This window comes from Peromyscus californicus, unplaced genomic scaffold (assembly GCF_007827085.1).
Source record: "Peromyscus californicus insignis strain IS unplaced genomic scaffold, ASM782708v3 Scaffold_13__1_contigs__length_99412109, whole genome shotgun sequence".
NCBI lineage: Eukaryota > Metazoa > Chordata > Mammalia > Rodentia > Cricetidae > Peromyscus > Peromyscus californicus.
In genome coordinates this window covers 30,024,828-30,041,669 of record NW_026294424.1, presented here as the reverse complement: position 1 = coordinate 30,041,669, position 16,842 = coordinate 30,024,828, and the positions used below count along the sequence as shown (strand labels likewise).

General features: G+C 43.2%; 1 protein-coding gene and 1 long non-coding RNA gene across 4 annotated transcripts in view; one reads left to right on the top strand and one right to left on the bottom strand.

Annotated features, from left to right (window-relative positions):
• Positions 1-16,842, top strand: part of Egfr (epidermal growth factor receptor) — a 171,541-nt gene that overhangs the window by 45,719 nt on the left and 108,980 nt on the right. The gene's annotated exons all lie outside the window — the stretch shown is intronic.
• Positions 906-15,136, bottom strand: LOC128108350 (uncharacterized). The gene is made up of 3 exons (XR_008217443.1): positions 14,787-15,136; positions 12,749-12,883; positions 906-12,460 (listed from the first exon to the last, which is right to left on the bottom strand). It is a non-coding gene; the product is annotated as an uncharacterized LOC128108350 (long non-coding RNA).

Genomic DNA, 16,842 nt, shown 5'->3' with positions numbered 1-16,842 from the left:
GTCCTTAAAGTGACATCTAATAGAATGACAGTGGGGCTCACACAGTGCTAGAACATATGACATCACCAAGTGAACCTGCTTTTTCTTGTACATTTCCCAGTATCCAAAATACCACGCAAAAAGGGCTTTTACTGTTTCTTCTTAAGTTCCTTTTTCAGTTTTAAGTACAGCTTAGCTCAGCTCGTGGTCTGGGAGGTTTTCTGATAATCAGGCCAGAATGTGTCACTACCCTCAGATCAGGATCCCATCGCTCCTGGAAGCCAACCCTCTGGCTACCCGACCATTCAGTCAATCGTCATTTCTCCTACTGAAGAATGACAAATACCGGCTATCACAGGCTTTGTCCCCTCCTGTTTCCCAATGGAGCCACCTAGGATTTTTCTGAATATTGAAGGGATCTATCTCTTCAGGGCAGACACATCTGGGATCAGGAAGGGGGAGATTTGATAAGGAAGATGGTACAACATGCTGGATTAGGAGGTATTTTTGTGAAAAATCAAATCAAATATTCCTCACCATGGGGTGTGTGTGTATGTGTGTGTATGTGTGTGTATGTGTGTGTGTGTGAAATGCTTCTGCAATTAGTGTGTCAAAGGTGTCCCTGGTTTATACAAATTCCAAAATCTGTCGACATGACTTTGAATGCAGCTTTTGTTTGGTATGCTGCTGCTTAAGGGGTCAAAGTAGGGGGCGTTGTTTTACAAAGCCCGTACGCCAGCAACGAAACTTTGGATTTGTGTAACACTGCCCAGCTTAGCCATTGTGGACATTTGTAGCTACATCTTCCTCTGTGTTCTGTGATGAATCCAGGAGACACAACCGAGGTACTTTACTGAGCCATCTGAATCCATTCCTGTTCTTTCGTGATCTTATTAACTACATGGAAACACTCACACTTCTTAGGATATTGTCAGCGGTTTGTTTATTTGTTTGTTTTTTAAGCAAGCATACTATTTATTCCATTACTTTATCAAACAATATAACATATAGTTTTTCTCTTCAGACTTTGTATAGTGACTTGCATCCCCTAAAATGAACAAATTTATGGTAAAATGCAATAAAATATGGTTTATACCATTGCCTGGAGAACTTAAACAATAATCAACTCCTTGCTGAGCCAAGTTGGCCCTTCTCTCACGGGTACTGTGCACAGTCTGCATGCTTCAAGCTGGCCCTTCCCTTGTGGAAACTGCACATAGTCTGCATGCTTCAAGGGCTGCTCTGAGCCCTCAGACATGGGCGCAGGCTCTTAGGTGCTGGCTTATTTATGATTTCTAATTCTTCCGGAAGAGTGCGAGCCTGCTTTCTGTCATTCCCTGTCTCACATGGGCCCCTTCTATTTTCGCTATAGGATGAAAGACCGCCCCACAACCCCACGCTCCTTCTCAGACTCTGAGTCATGTTTCACATCATCTGTTTTGACAGTGAGGTCCATTCTGGATCCAGTAAGGAATTCTGGAGGACCAGTTTCGCTTTGCAACTTCATTTTAATTCCCCTCCTGGCTGGTCATTTACCCTGGGGCAGTAATACCCCTGCTCCTTTTAAAGTCTGGCTGTGTGGGATCAAAACTGCAAGCTGTGACAAAGTGTGAAGCAAACACTAACTCACAGGGGGCTTCCTTAGTTAGCTCATGCCATGAAATAGAAACAAAATGTGTAAGTCACGGCTCTGCACTTTCACTCCCGATGAAAGGCCAGGGAGGTCTTTCCAGAAGCATTTCTATGGGTAATATGAATTCTTAAAAATCACCTAATTGTTTTAACCATCTTCTTCCCCTCTCTCCACATACCTTCTGCTTTTGTGTGTATAGTATTATTAAGGAATATATAATGTTTGTAATACATATTTTAACATCAAAGGAAGTTTCTAACCAACTAGATTACCTTGCAATGTCAAGATTATTTTGCTTAGTTAAGGAATAATGCCTAATCTATCATTCAAATAACTAAAAAGTTCTTCTGGGAAGGTCATTTTAAAAAATGTATTTTCATCCAGAAATTTTACCCAAAATTAAAGTCATGTTATTTTATAGTTCTGTTCTGGAAGCCTTTGGCTATAACCATGAGATTAGTGGGAAACCAATAAGGAAATTTCAAGAAAGAAAACTTCTACCAGTGCCACTAAATGCTCTTCTTCAAATGCTTCAAGGTTCTAAAGAGCAGGTAACAGTAGTTGAACAGAAAGCAGAGGTGTGTGGGTACCACCAAAAAGCAGCCCTCGGGGAACAGGTCACATGATCCACTCTGCATCTTTCCCCAAAGACTGACCATGAAGAAGCAAGAGCTAAGAGAACTCTTAAAAACTGTGTAAAGAACACACTCTTTGCAAATTCCACAGGGGCCTGGAGAGATGACTCAGAAGAAAAAGGTTCAAACCCAGGACACACATGGTAGGAGTGACCTCCCACAGGTTGTCCTGATCTCAACATGCACACGCTGCTTCTCCCCCAACACACAAGTACAAACAAGCAATAAATAAACAAATGTTCAAAAGTTGGTATCTCCACAGATCAGGAGACTGTGTCAGCTAGCCGGATAATAGTGGGTGCCCTTCTTGCCCTCTTCCTAGCATAGGCAAAGGACCCCACTTCTTAGCACCTGTAAGCATGACCTTTTGCTCTGAGCCTTCCCTTTGTGGAGGACATTTTCTCAACTGTCTTGTAAACATCACCACTGAGACTCAAGTTCTTAGATTAGGGCTTTTATACTATAAACAGTTTAGATTTAATTTCAGAATAAATTCACTGTGGAATATACTTAGAAACAACAGTAAAGCAATTCATTCTGGATGAATTTGCTAATCTGATTTTCCCCCTGATTAAACCATACTTACGTCAGAGGTTATACATAGCTGTGTTCTTCCTAAATCTTAAGAACGCATCCTTTTGGATTTGATGGCGTTGGGCTACCTGAAGCCTGAGTTCCTGTCACAAGTTTGCTCAGAAGGCAGACTCTACCACACTGGTGAGAAAAGAGCCCAGGCGGCTCTCAGGCAATCACAGCTGCTGTCTCTGGCAAGCTCTGAGCTACACCATGTTCTCTGGGATCGGAACTCTCTATTTTTTTTTTCAGTTGGTTTGCAAATACAATTCTACAAAAACTCATGCACATCAAGGCTCCAAATCAGAATTTGCTGAGCTAAAAAGAGTGTTAAATTAGATGGGCTGGCTGTCAGTTGGTGGGAATGCAATCTATAACTACATAACAGTTCTTTGCAAAATAAGCAAGCATACTCAGTGGGCATTTCCATTCAACTGGAAATATCCAAGCTTATTTAACTCAATTAATTGTCCTTGTCCGTTTTTTCCAGCCTAGCCATTGTCCATTAGCAATTAGTTATGAATGGCACGATTGGTATGGAAACATCTCATTTGAGGTGCCACTGTGGTTCATTTTGAACATTCTGTTAGCATTATTTTATCAGCTTAAAAAGTATTATGATCCATCCTATCCAAAAGTTTTTATTACGATCCATCCTATCCAAGAGTTTTTATTACGATCCATCCTATCCAAGAGTGTTAGGAACTTTCCACACAACTAACCTTGCTAAAATTTTGGTTTGAAATAAAATTTTCACCATAACTGAACAAATCAGTAGAAATGATAACAAATGTCGAGCAAATACCCTTAAGACCCCAGAAAGCCCTGTAGTTCCTTTAACAAGTCACAACACATGAAGATGTTAGTGTGAAGGCTGGGTGAAAGCAGCAAAAGGTGATTTCCTTGGCAGACAAAAAAATCTTAATAAGCACTACGTTACGAACCTTGATTTAAATTTTTAGGACAATATGTGGCCCAGATTTTAGGAACAACTAATGTTGAAAGAAAGATTCTCCTTTCTGAGTTTTGTCATTGTGTATGCCTATTTTCACATGCAAACACACACAGATAGACACACAGACATACACACAGAGACACATGGACACACACACACACACACACACCCTTCATCTGTTTAGAAATAACTGAACTGACCTGCACTCAACTTTAACCACTGTAATGTGCTTGGCCTCCTAAGAATACTCATGACAGGAACGTAGGCTTCAAATATTCGGTATAATCAAGTTAAAAAAGATGTACTCCCAAGATTCAGGAAGAACGCAGCTATGTTATAAGTGTGACTTAATTTGTTGATATTAGAGATCTGTATGAATCTTTCAATGCTCTTTGCAAAAAAAGAAAAAAGAAAAAGAAAAGAAAAAGATCCTTGCTTCTCATAGAAGCCTCTGGCAAAATAGTTGTTCCCAGTTGAATGCTATTAGTAGCTCATAGGGCTCTTCATTCTTGAAGAATTATTTTTACACATATTATCCAGTCCCCACTTGAATATGTCATATGTCAGAGCTCTGAGAAACTGTGTATGAGCTTTGCATCTTCATATGTATGCCTGTTCCCTGTCACTGCCCATTGTATCGTAGGTCGTCAATAAACATATGAAGAATAGACAATGATAAAATGAAGGAGACTGCAAAGAGCTGGGGATGTGAACCACCTCTGTTTGAAATTAGAAAACTGAGGTCACTGCTGTGATAAAACCTATAACAGCTGAATCAAAGTTGGAAAAACTCCACAGTAATGCCAACAGGTGTGTGCTACATGCATAAGTAACGAGTGACTTGGAAAAATCATTTGATGCTTAGGTGAGACCATTAAGATTCTATAGTGCATGTGTGGGTCAACTCTTCACCTTTGGTAAGTCTTGGTAAATATGACAATTTCGAGCCAGGCAGATCTCTGTGAGTTCAAGGCCAGCTTGGACTACCAAGTGAGTTCCAGGAAAGGCACAAAGCTACACAGAGAAACCCTGTCTCCAAAAACAAAACAAACAAACAAACAAAAATGACAATTTCAGTGACTAATGTTGTCCAGTGTAGGCTACTCAAACGGAAATGTGAATGGGCGAAGCATCGAGCCTCTGGAACACAGAATTCCTTGATAATCATTAAATAGTATTTCAGAGAAAAAATCAGTTAAGGCTGTAGAATTATTTTCTTGGAAATAAGTGGATAACACAGCAGGAATGGTGATAGTTTCCTTACAACTGACCTTATCTTGGTCATGCCATTTACATGGAAAGTAAAAAATCTGCCTTCCCCTTGGTTTCTCGGTGGGAAGCATGCAAGTATTCCCTGTTGCCTGTGTTGTGTTAGCACAAGGAAACGTGTGTGTGCATGCACTGTTGCCTGTTTTGTGTTCCCACAGGATACGCATGTGCCTGTTCTGCACACCTTGTTTCACACTTTCTCATTTGGTTCTTCCTCCACAATTACGATGTGATTAAATAGCACAAATGTTTACTTTCAAGTGGAACAGCTCAGGACACCTTGGAGCAGGGCAGCTGTTTACGATAACAGATCTGGGTCTGCTAGAAAAGCAGGGAAGCAGCATTCTCAGGAAGTGTGGGAGCTGTGCCAGGCTGCAAGATGTCTTCTTCTGGAATTAGTGGAAAGCTAACTAGAAGGGATGCTCTGGAGAGGTGGCTGGTGGGAGGCAGGGTTATGTCTTCCACCCTAAAGCAGCTGCAAAGAGCTGGAGGCTGTGTCCTGAGCTGGGATTGGAGAGCAGGCTCTGACGCCACCAGGCTTGCTTTTGTTTAGCTAGTAAAGCTTGGCACAGTTGTAATGTTTCTCTGTTTAAGCACTATCTGAAGTGACCCAGTGACACTGTGGGTGTAGAAGGGGGAGGAGATGGCCAGGGCTCTTGGGGTAAAGTACATGGCAGTCAAGAAGAGTTGAGAACAATGTGTGTGAGTCATCGGGAGGCTGTACTCTTGGCTCCCTGGAAACCAGGGAGCACTTATCTTGTTCCCATTTTTTATAGGATCTTATACGTTGACATTTGCATATGGGCATATGGAGACAGAAGGAAATACTAAGTGGTAGCAGTGAGGACGCATGTTCCTCCAGTGTTAGGTGGCAAAGTTCTGTCCACTAGTCTTCTGGTAACATTTGTCCAAGATACCATCTATCCCCAAAGCATGTACACACCAGAAAGTTCCTTGTACAGTATGTTTTTAGGCTTGACACTGTCTCCAGAGGTGGGAAGAACTTTTCTAGTTCATTTATTAATTGATAAGGAATATATGTCAATTATGCCAAGTCAGCTAAAATACCTAAGCACCTGAAAGTTTATACACTTCTCTCTTCCTCCTCCAGCTCAGGACAGCCTGGGGGAAATGGGTTTTTACAAACTCATCTATAAAAATTTTCAATTAGTTTTGGGATCACATATACCCTACAGCTAATGAATGGATTAAGTAATGTCCTCTCCAGCCCAACATGAGTGGGTGGGTCAGTCTTGGTAAGAGCCTAGGTATTGCAGCAGAGCCCTAGATTGTGGCTGTGATCGAATGGATGAGGGAGTGCCGCTGAGATGGAACTGGATAACCCACGTGCCATGAGTCTCTGTACCATCACTGCCCCTGCTCTAGAGCAATGGAACAGTAGCATGGACAAAGAAAGTCCTAAGCTGCATCGCTTTATCAGCACGTTCATGTTGTCTGGGGCTCGTTTCTGGTGCAGAGTGTATTAGAACAGAGCCCTGGACTCTGAACCACTCACAGGCTCTTTCCGTTCTTCTGGATGGCAGAAAGTACTTACTTAGGAGGTCTCAGAAGGATAAAGAAAATCAAAACTCAGCTTTCTGGAAAGCTGTCCAGGGAGTCCTGGGTTAAGTAAGGGCTGGGTGAAAAAGAGAAACGCACAGTTTGGATCCAGAGAGGAGTCTGGGAGGGAGCAGGTCAGCAGTGAGAGAGGCCATAGGGGCGGTGCTGGGTCTCAGCCTGCATTAGAGACAGGTGAGCAGATGTACCTTCTGTCCAGATGTGTCCTGCAGAGTGGGCTCTGCAGAGATGACAAGTGGTCAGAATGTGGCTGCTGGGGTGAACTATGTGTTCTGAATCAGGAGGAAATGTTTAGGGAAAGAAACTGAAGAGGTGGGAGTTGCTCATTAGTTCATTCTTCTCGGATCTGTGCTCTTTGTGTGATTTCTTTTTCCAGAGTCTGGGTCCCAGGGAAGGTTGAGACAGTCATTAAATCTTCTTACCATTTACATTTTAATATTTTATTTACTGCTGATTTTCTCACGTCAGTTTCCATTTAAAATACTGTATTGTCACAGTCTGTCTTTGTTGCTATAACTGAATACCACAGTCTGGATGATTTATAAATAATAGGGTTTTGTTCAGCTCCAGGTTAGAGAGGCTTGGGAGGCTGAAGGTCAGGAAGCTACATCTGGAGAGGACCCTCATGCTGGTCATGACTCTGCAGAGCCCCAAGGCCGTGCAGAGGGTCACATGGAAAGAGGCATAGCCAAGGGGTAGGCGAGCGGGCTCCTGTACTAGAACGGCTCTGAAGGTAGCCAGACAGATTAGCTCACTCCTGAAGTCAGACCCTTGTGGCTCAGTCACCTCTTAAATGTTCTGCCTGGTGTCACCTTTTAATTCCTCAAAGTGAGGATTAAATTTTGACGGAGACTTTGAAACCACAGCGTGCACTGTCATTTGCTGATTGTGGAAAAATTTTAGCAGCCTTCTAAGTTTGTGTGCAAGAAGCACGCCTTGCTTGCTTGCTTTTTGCTAGGTATTATTTTCATAGGACCTCAAAAACCTGAGTAGACACAGGAAGTCAACCCAGCAGCCTGTGAGAAAGAAATGCTGTGTACCTCAAAGACCTCCCTCCAGCAAAACTGAATTTAGGCATGCTGCCAGAGCACACGTGTGTCAGGGTTCTTTCTATACTCTGCGTGTGAATCCTTTATTGGACTTGTTCTTTACAAATAGTCTATAGCTCACTTTCAACTTCTTTGACAGAGTTGTTTGACAGATAAAAGAATTCATCACAAACGTGTTTTTCTTTCACGGACTGTGCTTTTTGCTGTCCTGTTTGAGAATTCTCCATGAGAACAGGTCCCAAAGATTTTCTCATAGTATCTTCTAGAAGTTTTTTGTTTTGTATTCTAGATTTAAGTTTGCAGTTCTTTCCTTTTTAATTTTTGAGGAGGTTACATCACAGTGCATGGCTTTTGCCTGTGATGTCCGGTTGCTCCCATACTGTCTGCTGAAAAGGTCTGTGTTTTAATATAAGACACTGGACGGCTATACTGAGTGGGAGCTTGGCTCCTCTTAGCTTTGTTTGTAGTAAGCACAGGTCTCTACTTGTGGTGATAGTGTATACAAGAGGGAATGCTAGTCAGCCACAAAAAGAAGGAAACCCTGTCAAACCCCATCACAAGTGGAGCTGGGGGACATTATGTCACCTGCAGTAGACTGGATACAGAAAAGCCGTGCTGTATGACCTCACTTATGTGTAGAATCTAAAATAGCAGAACTCACAGAGACAGACAATAGGAGAGTGGTCCCCAGGGGCTAAGGAGATGCTGTGGAAAGGCAACCAGGTTGCAGTTTGTTGGAGGAAATGCTCTCAAGAGATCTAATGGCAAATCATAGTGACTACAGTTAATTACAGTATAGTTCAGACTTCAGAATTACTAATGGGGTGAATAGACATTTTTTATTACTCCAAGAAGAAAATATGTGAAGCAATGAATATGTTAATTATCTCAAGCTAGCCATTCAACAGTATATGTAAATATCAAAATATCAAGTTATACAGCATAAATATGTTTTATTTGTCAATTAAAAATAAAATAAACTCAGATAAAGTAAGGTATCATTCACCATGACGTGGATATGATAAGAACTACAGACCATTCTTCTCTGTTGAGCCAGGACCCAGGAGTGACCTAGTGACATCAATCATTGGTCAGGAGGTTGAATGGTCTGCCCTCACAAACAAGAAGCTTCCTATAGGTGCTACACACTCATGTGCATTCAGCAAGATGTAAAGGCAAACACATTTGCAGATCCTGGATGTTTAAGAAGTGTGCCTGATTGCCACATTTCCCCAAGAAAAAATGTTTCTTCATACAAAATAACAAATTTACTTTGAACAGAAAGCATTTGAAATGTGTTCTTGGCAGAACTCTGTGTGTACAGGGAGTAGAAATGATTAACAGAGTGATTATTGATTGTGGACTATTGCAGCAAAGGAAGTTATCTATTGATGTCATCTGCACACAAGATCCACCCCCTTAGAAAATGGAGTCTGTGCTGTTTACTTCTTCATCTACCCCAGAGCCAGGAGGAGAATGGTCTGCTGAGCACAGCAATGAGCATCTTTGGCAGGCCTGTTCATGCATGTCTTTGGCATGACGGAATCTTGTCTAGACTAGATCCAGCTTTCCCCTCCTCAGGGTACACTGGCCACTTCTGGTAAAGGCCAGGTCCAAAGTGCAATGTGGAAGAGCTCAGGACCTGGGAGGTGGCCTATTCCCAACTACCTTTAATTATATAGAAGTGGGCGTGTCTTCTGAAGTGTGCTATTCCCATCCATATTCCCCTGGCAAAAGTTAATCTCGAATACAACCCCTTACCTTGGCCTAGAAATGGCCCTGTCTACATAGTTCCCAACACCTGATGGAAATAGGGTGGGTTATGAGGCCATTTTGAAGCAGTGTTTTTTGTTTGTTTGTTTGTTTGTTAGTTTTGTTTTTTGTTTTTTTTCTCTAATTTATCAGCTTTCTACATTTTAAAGTATGCTCGGTGTGTTCTAGTTCATTCTGTAAAGTATCCTGGAGCCAGTCATCAGTTCAAAAATAGCTGAGATAGAAAAGGTCCTATGGTAACACAGTTTGGTGGCTTTCAAAAATTTTTAACCTGAGCAAGTTAAGAAATGTTTTTATAAAAAAAAATCATTTGAAAATTTCATACATGAGTTCACTGCATTTGCACCAGCCCCACTCTTCCCTCTCCCCAAGTTCTTCCCATGTCCCCCCACCATCTCCTTTCAAATTCATTCCCTCTTCTATAGTTAAATAGATATGTACACAAACAGGCACACATAATCTACTGCATTCAATTAGTGTTGCCCTCATTTGCATGTGTATAAGGCTGACCACTTAGGACTGATCTGGTCCCTAAAAGAGTAAACAACTGATTCTCCCACCCTTGAAAGCCTTTAGGTCTTCATGTAAGGGTGGAGTCCTCCCATGTTGGTCTGTGACTGCTGTGGTCTTGTTGCTATTATGAAGGCAAGATATTGTTTAGAGTTCATGGGCATAGCATTCCTGTACTACCCAAGAAAAACTGGTATTTAGGCTTTTAAAATCTTTCTGCCCCCACCTTCAGGAAGTTCCCTGAGCCTTACTGTGTTATGGATGTCCCACTTGGGGCCAGGTTCCCCCACTGTCCTTTATTCGGCATTTTGACAGGTTGTAGGTCATTCTGACAGCTTCTGTCTACTTCAAAAAGAAGTTTCTGCGATGACGGGTAGAAACTGCACTTACCTATGGATGTAAGGATAGTATTTGAAAGGCAGTTGGAGACTAGATCACTTTAGTCACATGATGGTAGTAGGTTCTCCTCTAGGGCCTGCTATCTCTCTAGCTACAGGTTCTTGTTTAGATTGGTATTACCAGACATGAATTCCCTCAAATTGAGTGCCCTTTATGACCTACTGGACAACTGTTGCTTACTGCTAAGATACAGTGCTAATAGTGCACTACTGGGGATGTCTCATCAGTCTGGTCGTTGTTGTGGTTCTCAAGCTTTACGGTTGATAGGACTATTGATAATTTTTCTCCTTTGACAGCTTGCACAGTACGTTCTGACAAATGATTTTTAGTATTTTCACATACACTCATGGCTCTACGTAGTTTTAGCACATAACCCTACATTCACAGCATTGCTCTGATATTTTCTATTATCTGTTCTTTTATTCTGTTCTGCTTATTTTTCTTTCTTTACATTATGCTCGTCTCAACTCATGGAATAGATTTCATAACACAATGCTGGGTTGAGACTCACAGTGTGAAATCCCAGTTTAGCGTGGTCCTTTCACCCAGCCAGAGTATGAAAATGAGGCTATAAGTGGATACAAGATTAACCCCCAAATATGCAAAGTTACAAAAGGAAAAGCCAGTCGTAGAAATTTTACAATATGAGATGTCGGAAGGAACTTCCCTCTTTCTTGGTGTCTCAAGGAGCAGGAAGGTAGGTAGTGAACATAAAACATCTGTAGAGATGTACAGTCTCAATACTCTCATTTCCTTGTTTCTGTTTACACTCTACACTACCTCACAATTCTTCATAAACCTCTTTGTTTTCTTTCTGTCTTTGTCTCCCATCTACTGCTGGCCAGGAGCAGTTCATTCCAAGCTAAACTCAGCTGGTGGCATCTAAAAACTGGCTTAGCTGCGAAGCCACCCACAAAGCAAAACAGTGCAGTGTCCTAGTGTGTTACCTAAGAACTCGGACGAGGATTTGCTTTCCTTGCTTCTTTGAAGGGTCGTCCTCCAGGCTGCCAGCCTCTTGTGCTCTGGATGTCACATCAGCTCCTGTCTGAGACCCTGTTTAAATGCCTTGCATGCATTCAGGATTCTGGGCAATTATGGTATACCATTCTCTACAGCTGCCGCAGCCATGTACCACAGACTTGCTGGTCTCAAACTACCGAAGTGTGTTCTCTCCAGGTTTCCAATCCAAAACTCTAAAGTCCATGTGTCATCAGGGCCATGTTTTCTCTGAAACCTAAAAGGGAGGGTCATGCTTTTCCAGGGTTTGCTGTTGCCAGGAGCACTTGCTTTCCTTGCCCTGTTGGTACAACACACTTCTGTCTGCCTCTGTCTTACAGGGCATTCTCTTATTTGTCTGTTTCTGTGTCCTCACACAGTGTTCGCCCATCTGAGCGTCTGTGTCCACACTCCCCTCTTCATGTAGGAGCACCAGTCACTGGGCCTACCCTTATCTAATGTGACCCCATTGTAACTTGACTATATCTTCAAAGACCCTTTTTCCAAATAACATGTACCAGAGTCAAGACTTGTGCACATAATACTAAAATATTTCACTTCACAACACATAAAAGTTTATGAACGCCTCTGAAGACTGATTTTTGATGGTATCAGCCCTGGTGATTTCACCAATGTCGTTAAGACAGCCTGAGCTGATTTCTAAAAGGCATTAAAAACGCTGGGCTGTCTTCCTTACTAAGCCATCCTTGAACTCCAGGAAACGGTTTTCTCTGGATATTCTGACTCACTCCACCATGGCCTCCCACAGTCCGGAGGGACTGCTGCAGATACCCCATGTCAGCAATCTGGATCCGTCTGAGAAACTGTGTATTGTGTCAATGTGAAGTGAGAAAAGCACACAAAGGATTATTGTTATAAAGGCAACAAAATTTGTCGGAAGTACAGCCAAAGAGGAGCCTCAGTTCTCAGTGTCTTTGGGGGTCTCACAAGGCTGTGGTCAAAGTGTGCTCTCATCTGGAACTACGCTCATTATGGCAGTTAGAAGAGTCTAGCTTCTTGAGGTTGTAGGGATGAGATCTGGCTTTTAGAGGTTTCTCTCTGATGGGAAGCATCTCCTTCTAGGAGGCCTTGGTCAACCACGATTTTCCACCTGATCAAGTCAATCATAACCAGGATAAACATCATTAAATCAAAACTAACTCATGTAGGACCTTAGCTACATTTTTCAAAACTTTGACTTCTTTGTGTTACCTAAACATGGGAGTGTTATCTTACGAATTTGCGTCAAAATGTATTGAAATAATACAGAGATGAGAAACTGGACCAGATTCTGCGATTTAGTAGCGCTAAGTTCTGAGGCTATGCTGTGTGGTCAGAGGACAGCGAAATCACTAGGAAGAAGTCCCAGGGACAGGTGAAGAAGGACTGGGATGCTTACCTGTGAGAAAATTAAGGAAGCTCATGTGTCAGCTTTCTGTCACTGAGGAACTGTACCTAAGGAAATCGACATCTGGAATGGTTCTCAGTTTCATAGATTTCTGTCCCAGCTCAGTTGGCTCTGTTGCTTTTGGGCCTGTGGGGAGGAAGTACAAATGGTGGAAACCATGTACATGGTGCCCATAAAGCAAAACCACAGAACAGGAAAAAAAAAAAGTGGGGAAACACCACTAATGAGCTAACATCCTTCCATAAGACCCCACCTCCCAGGAGCACAGCAGAACAGAGCAGAAAGCCCTTAGCACAAGAGCCTTGACAGACATTTAAGCTGCAAACCACTAAGGATGCTGTAAGAGCTGTCCTCAGATATCTGAAAGGCTGCTCTGGGGTGGGAATTTGATGCATTGAAATTTGGCCTTCCAAGGAAAGCAATTGTGTGCTAGCTTTGGGTGCAAATCCTGGTGTCCACCAGCTGCCTTCTGTTCAGGTTCTCCAGATGAGCCATTTCTCTCAATGCCACAGGAGTGTAGCCACACTGTATTCAGCAGTCAGGCACAAAATGAAGACTCAATAAACAAAGAATTAACCAAGGAGATCCACTGAAATCCAGGAAAAATTTCGCTTTGACTTCTCTGTGTCCTCAGTGCCTCAAGGAGTCACTGAGCAGCTGAAAGGGAATCAGAACCTTCAGAAATGGAGAGTACCCATGGCAGCCATCCTCCTGCCTACAGCGTAAACCAGCTTCACGACATTTCATGTTTAAAAATGTGAACGCTGCATATCAGATTATAGTTAATGGCTGAATCATCAGTAGTACAGGGCTCGACATCTCAGGGGTTCCGGTCAGCTGTTGCCTTTTCTAGATGGTCAAACACACTGCCTTCATGTAAGTTCCTTCAGTTTTCCAAAAACTCAATGCTGTTCTTGTCTTTGGTATGGTCTCTTCACACATCTGTCTTCCCAGGGATTCAGTATGAAGGAAAGGCCCGTGGGCTTTGGACTTCTAAGGCTTCCCTGACCCCCTACATTCGTTCCGCAGAGAAGCAGAAACTGAGGTCATGTACAGTCTGCTCCACATCTGGCCACGAAGCAAATTACTTACTTTACCAGATTAGTTGTTTCCTTATCTATTAAATGAAGATGGTTCATATCTCTAAAAGTTTATCATAAAAAAATATGATTATAGGAAGAACAGCGAAGGGCACAAATGGTACCTCATCAATCGTGTTTCTTTCTTTCTGAAAAATTTTGCTGAAGTAAACAGACAAGAATCTGAATATATCTACGATGGAAGTGGTCTTAGCCCTCTGACAAAATCAAAAGTTTGTGGTGAAATTCTGCTAAACACTTTGCTAAGAACCAAGGCAGAGGAGAGATGGCCTCCTGTGGCTGTCTGCTGTCTACTGACCTACTACTATAATTAATTAATTTAATTAATACTTTAATTAATTCTATAATCCAATTCTCACGTTGTTTTCAAAAATCAGGCAGTAGGACCTAATGACCCCAAGTGAGATGGCAGGAGAAGCAGAAACTGAGGTCATGTACAGTCTGCTCCACATCTGGCCACGAAGCAAATAGCCATGCCGTTTGTCGCTGCCTTACTCTGTAGATGGGAGCATCCCTTCCCTGATGTCTCAGAAATAATCTAAAAAGCTATTGCTAGCATCGCAGTAGCTACGTGTCAGGTGCATCAGGTGTACCAGGCCCAGAAATACAGACTTTTTCAAACGAATTATCTGATTTTTTCATTGCCTCCTGGTTCCCATGCTGACCTTCAGTTTATTGCTGAGGAAAAGTTAAACTCCGAGTCGTCTCACAGACCTAGAGGGCTGGGATCTCCAAAGCAGAGCATTCTCACAGCCAGCCGCTCTGAGGAGATTTAACAAGGTTATGATTACTCTAGGTCTGTGGTAACCCAAAAGAGGGGTTGGGGGACATAAAGGGAAGGAGAGGGACAGGAAGAGGGGGAGAGGCAGGATGGAGGAGGGAGAGATGATTTTGCTGGCTTAGAGGAAAAGCGCCCTTGAAAGACATACCACTTGAGTATGGGAAAAAATGAAGCCGTGGCTTCTCTGTGAGCCAGCTCCTTCCTGGCAGGGTCTTGGACTAACACCAAGCATAGCAGAGTTGTCTGTTTTAATGGGAGCGGCAGCTTCGTGGCTCGCCCTTCCCTCTACTAGCTCGCCCCAGCGCCTGATTTTCTTTGTCCTGCTGTCCCTGGGGTGCTGCGCGGCAGGTAGGACCGCTGACTGCGCAAGCGCGGGACTGGCCGCCAGCGGCCGGCTTTCTCCGGTGTCTCGGCTTCCAGGCCCTGGTGCTCGGGCCGGTTCCCGCCGCCTCTCCCTGTCCCTCTCCCTGCCCGTTTGCACACAGTGCTGTCGGAACAGTTCTCTGTCCTGCAGGCAGGAAATGAGAAAGCCATGCTTTAGACCATTCAGGAAGTCATCCAGAGTTATAATGGCCCCATTATCTGATGGCCAGAGTTTACTTAGGCTTTTTTTTTTTTTTTTTTTTTATTTCACTGCGCAACTGAGACCTGGGACACCACCTATCCCCACCCCACCCCCAACCCGTCGGCACTGAGCGTGCGCAGATGGAAACTATCCCCACAAACCCCGGAGCGGGTGTCGTGGACCCAGACCCACCTTGTGAGCAAGGCTTAAAAGGTTTTCAATTTTTATTTTCAATCTTGCCGCCTGAGCACGTGCTTTCAGCCTCTTTACTGAACTCAGCATTTCTCGGAGAAGTGGCCGGCATCAGCAAAGGTGCTGAGCACCTGCACGTCCCTGGTGGTGCTGGTACCTAACGTGGTCACAGTGTTGGAGGATGGTTCTCAGAGATGTGCGTTCTCACCTTATGATACTGTGCAAAAATGATCCTCCAGCAAAAGCAGGAGCCTTCTCTGGCCAAAGCTTGGCCCAGCATGCCAAGCATTTAAAACGTGTATAAAATGTTTTATTGGCACCAAGGATGTGTGATTCCTAGAAGCAAAACTAAGCTCCAACTTTGATGGAAAAACGAGAGCCTATACTTTCTAACATGCCATTTGTGGTGGTGTGACAGGTTGGAAACCTCCCAATTTGGTTTATCCGGATGAACAGGCACGCACCCAGTGAAGGCCAGCCTCCCTGGCACATTCTCGCCCAGGGCAGACCTGAATCACAGCTCACGGAAGCCTCCTCAGCCCTGAAAGCAGTGTACTCCCTTCTTTTTGTGCCTCTTTCCTTAGTGGAAACAGACGGTAGAACTCCCAAGAAAATGGAAGGGGAAAAAATCATTTTATTTTCTAGTCCGTGTTCCACTGCAAGTCGGGGAGACCCCTTTGTCCAGAAGACCCCAGGAAGAGTCTGCAGTCCAGTCAGGGAAAGCTGGGTGGGCGTGTTCAGAGGCCAGCACTGAAGTTTCAGAACACAGATGCACACAGCGCAGCCAGTCGAAATATGCCACAGTCTGCTGTCCCCAGGCCTGCATGCGCAGCTCCCTTCTAATGAAGCCCTGGCCACACTTGTAGTTGTTCAGATTACATGAGGGTAATTTCGGAGCAATTTTAAAGTCAACCGCCAGGCATCTGCACTTGTAAATTAAATGCCTGGCACATGATTGTGCTGAGGTAATAGTTCATTACAATACAAATTACAGGGGTGTTCCAGTGGCCATGCGACCTTTGCAGTCATCTTGACTTTGCCCGTGATTACCAGGGGGAGCCTCCTCCTTCCTGCTAATGGAATTTAGTCACGTGATCAACCCCATTGCTGACAATGGTTTCTATTTTTTTTTCTCTCTTTTTTTTTTAATGAAAGGCCTTTGTGATGAAACTAAAATGTTATCCATCTTTCTCCCTCTCTGATCACTTTGGCTGTGAAGCCATCCTGCTCTGGAAATTGGCCGGCTTACCTTCCTGGTTCCTCTGTTTTTGTTCTCCCATTCTGCTAGCATTTTCTGTTTCTATTTATTTATTTATTTATTTATTTATTTATTTATTTATTTATTTATTTGACTATATTTTAATTAGAAGATATAAAAATATCCTCTCTTTGTTAAAAGTTTAACAATTGCAAAAGGAGGGGGTAAAAGGCAAGGAACTTGCTAGGT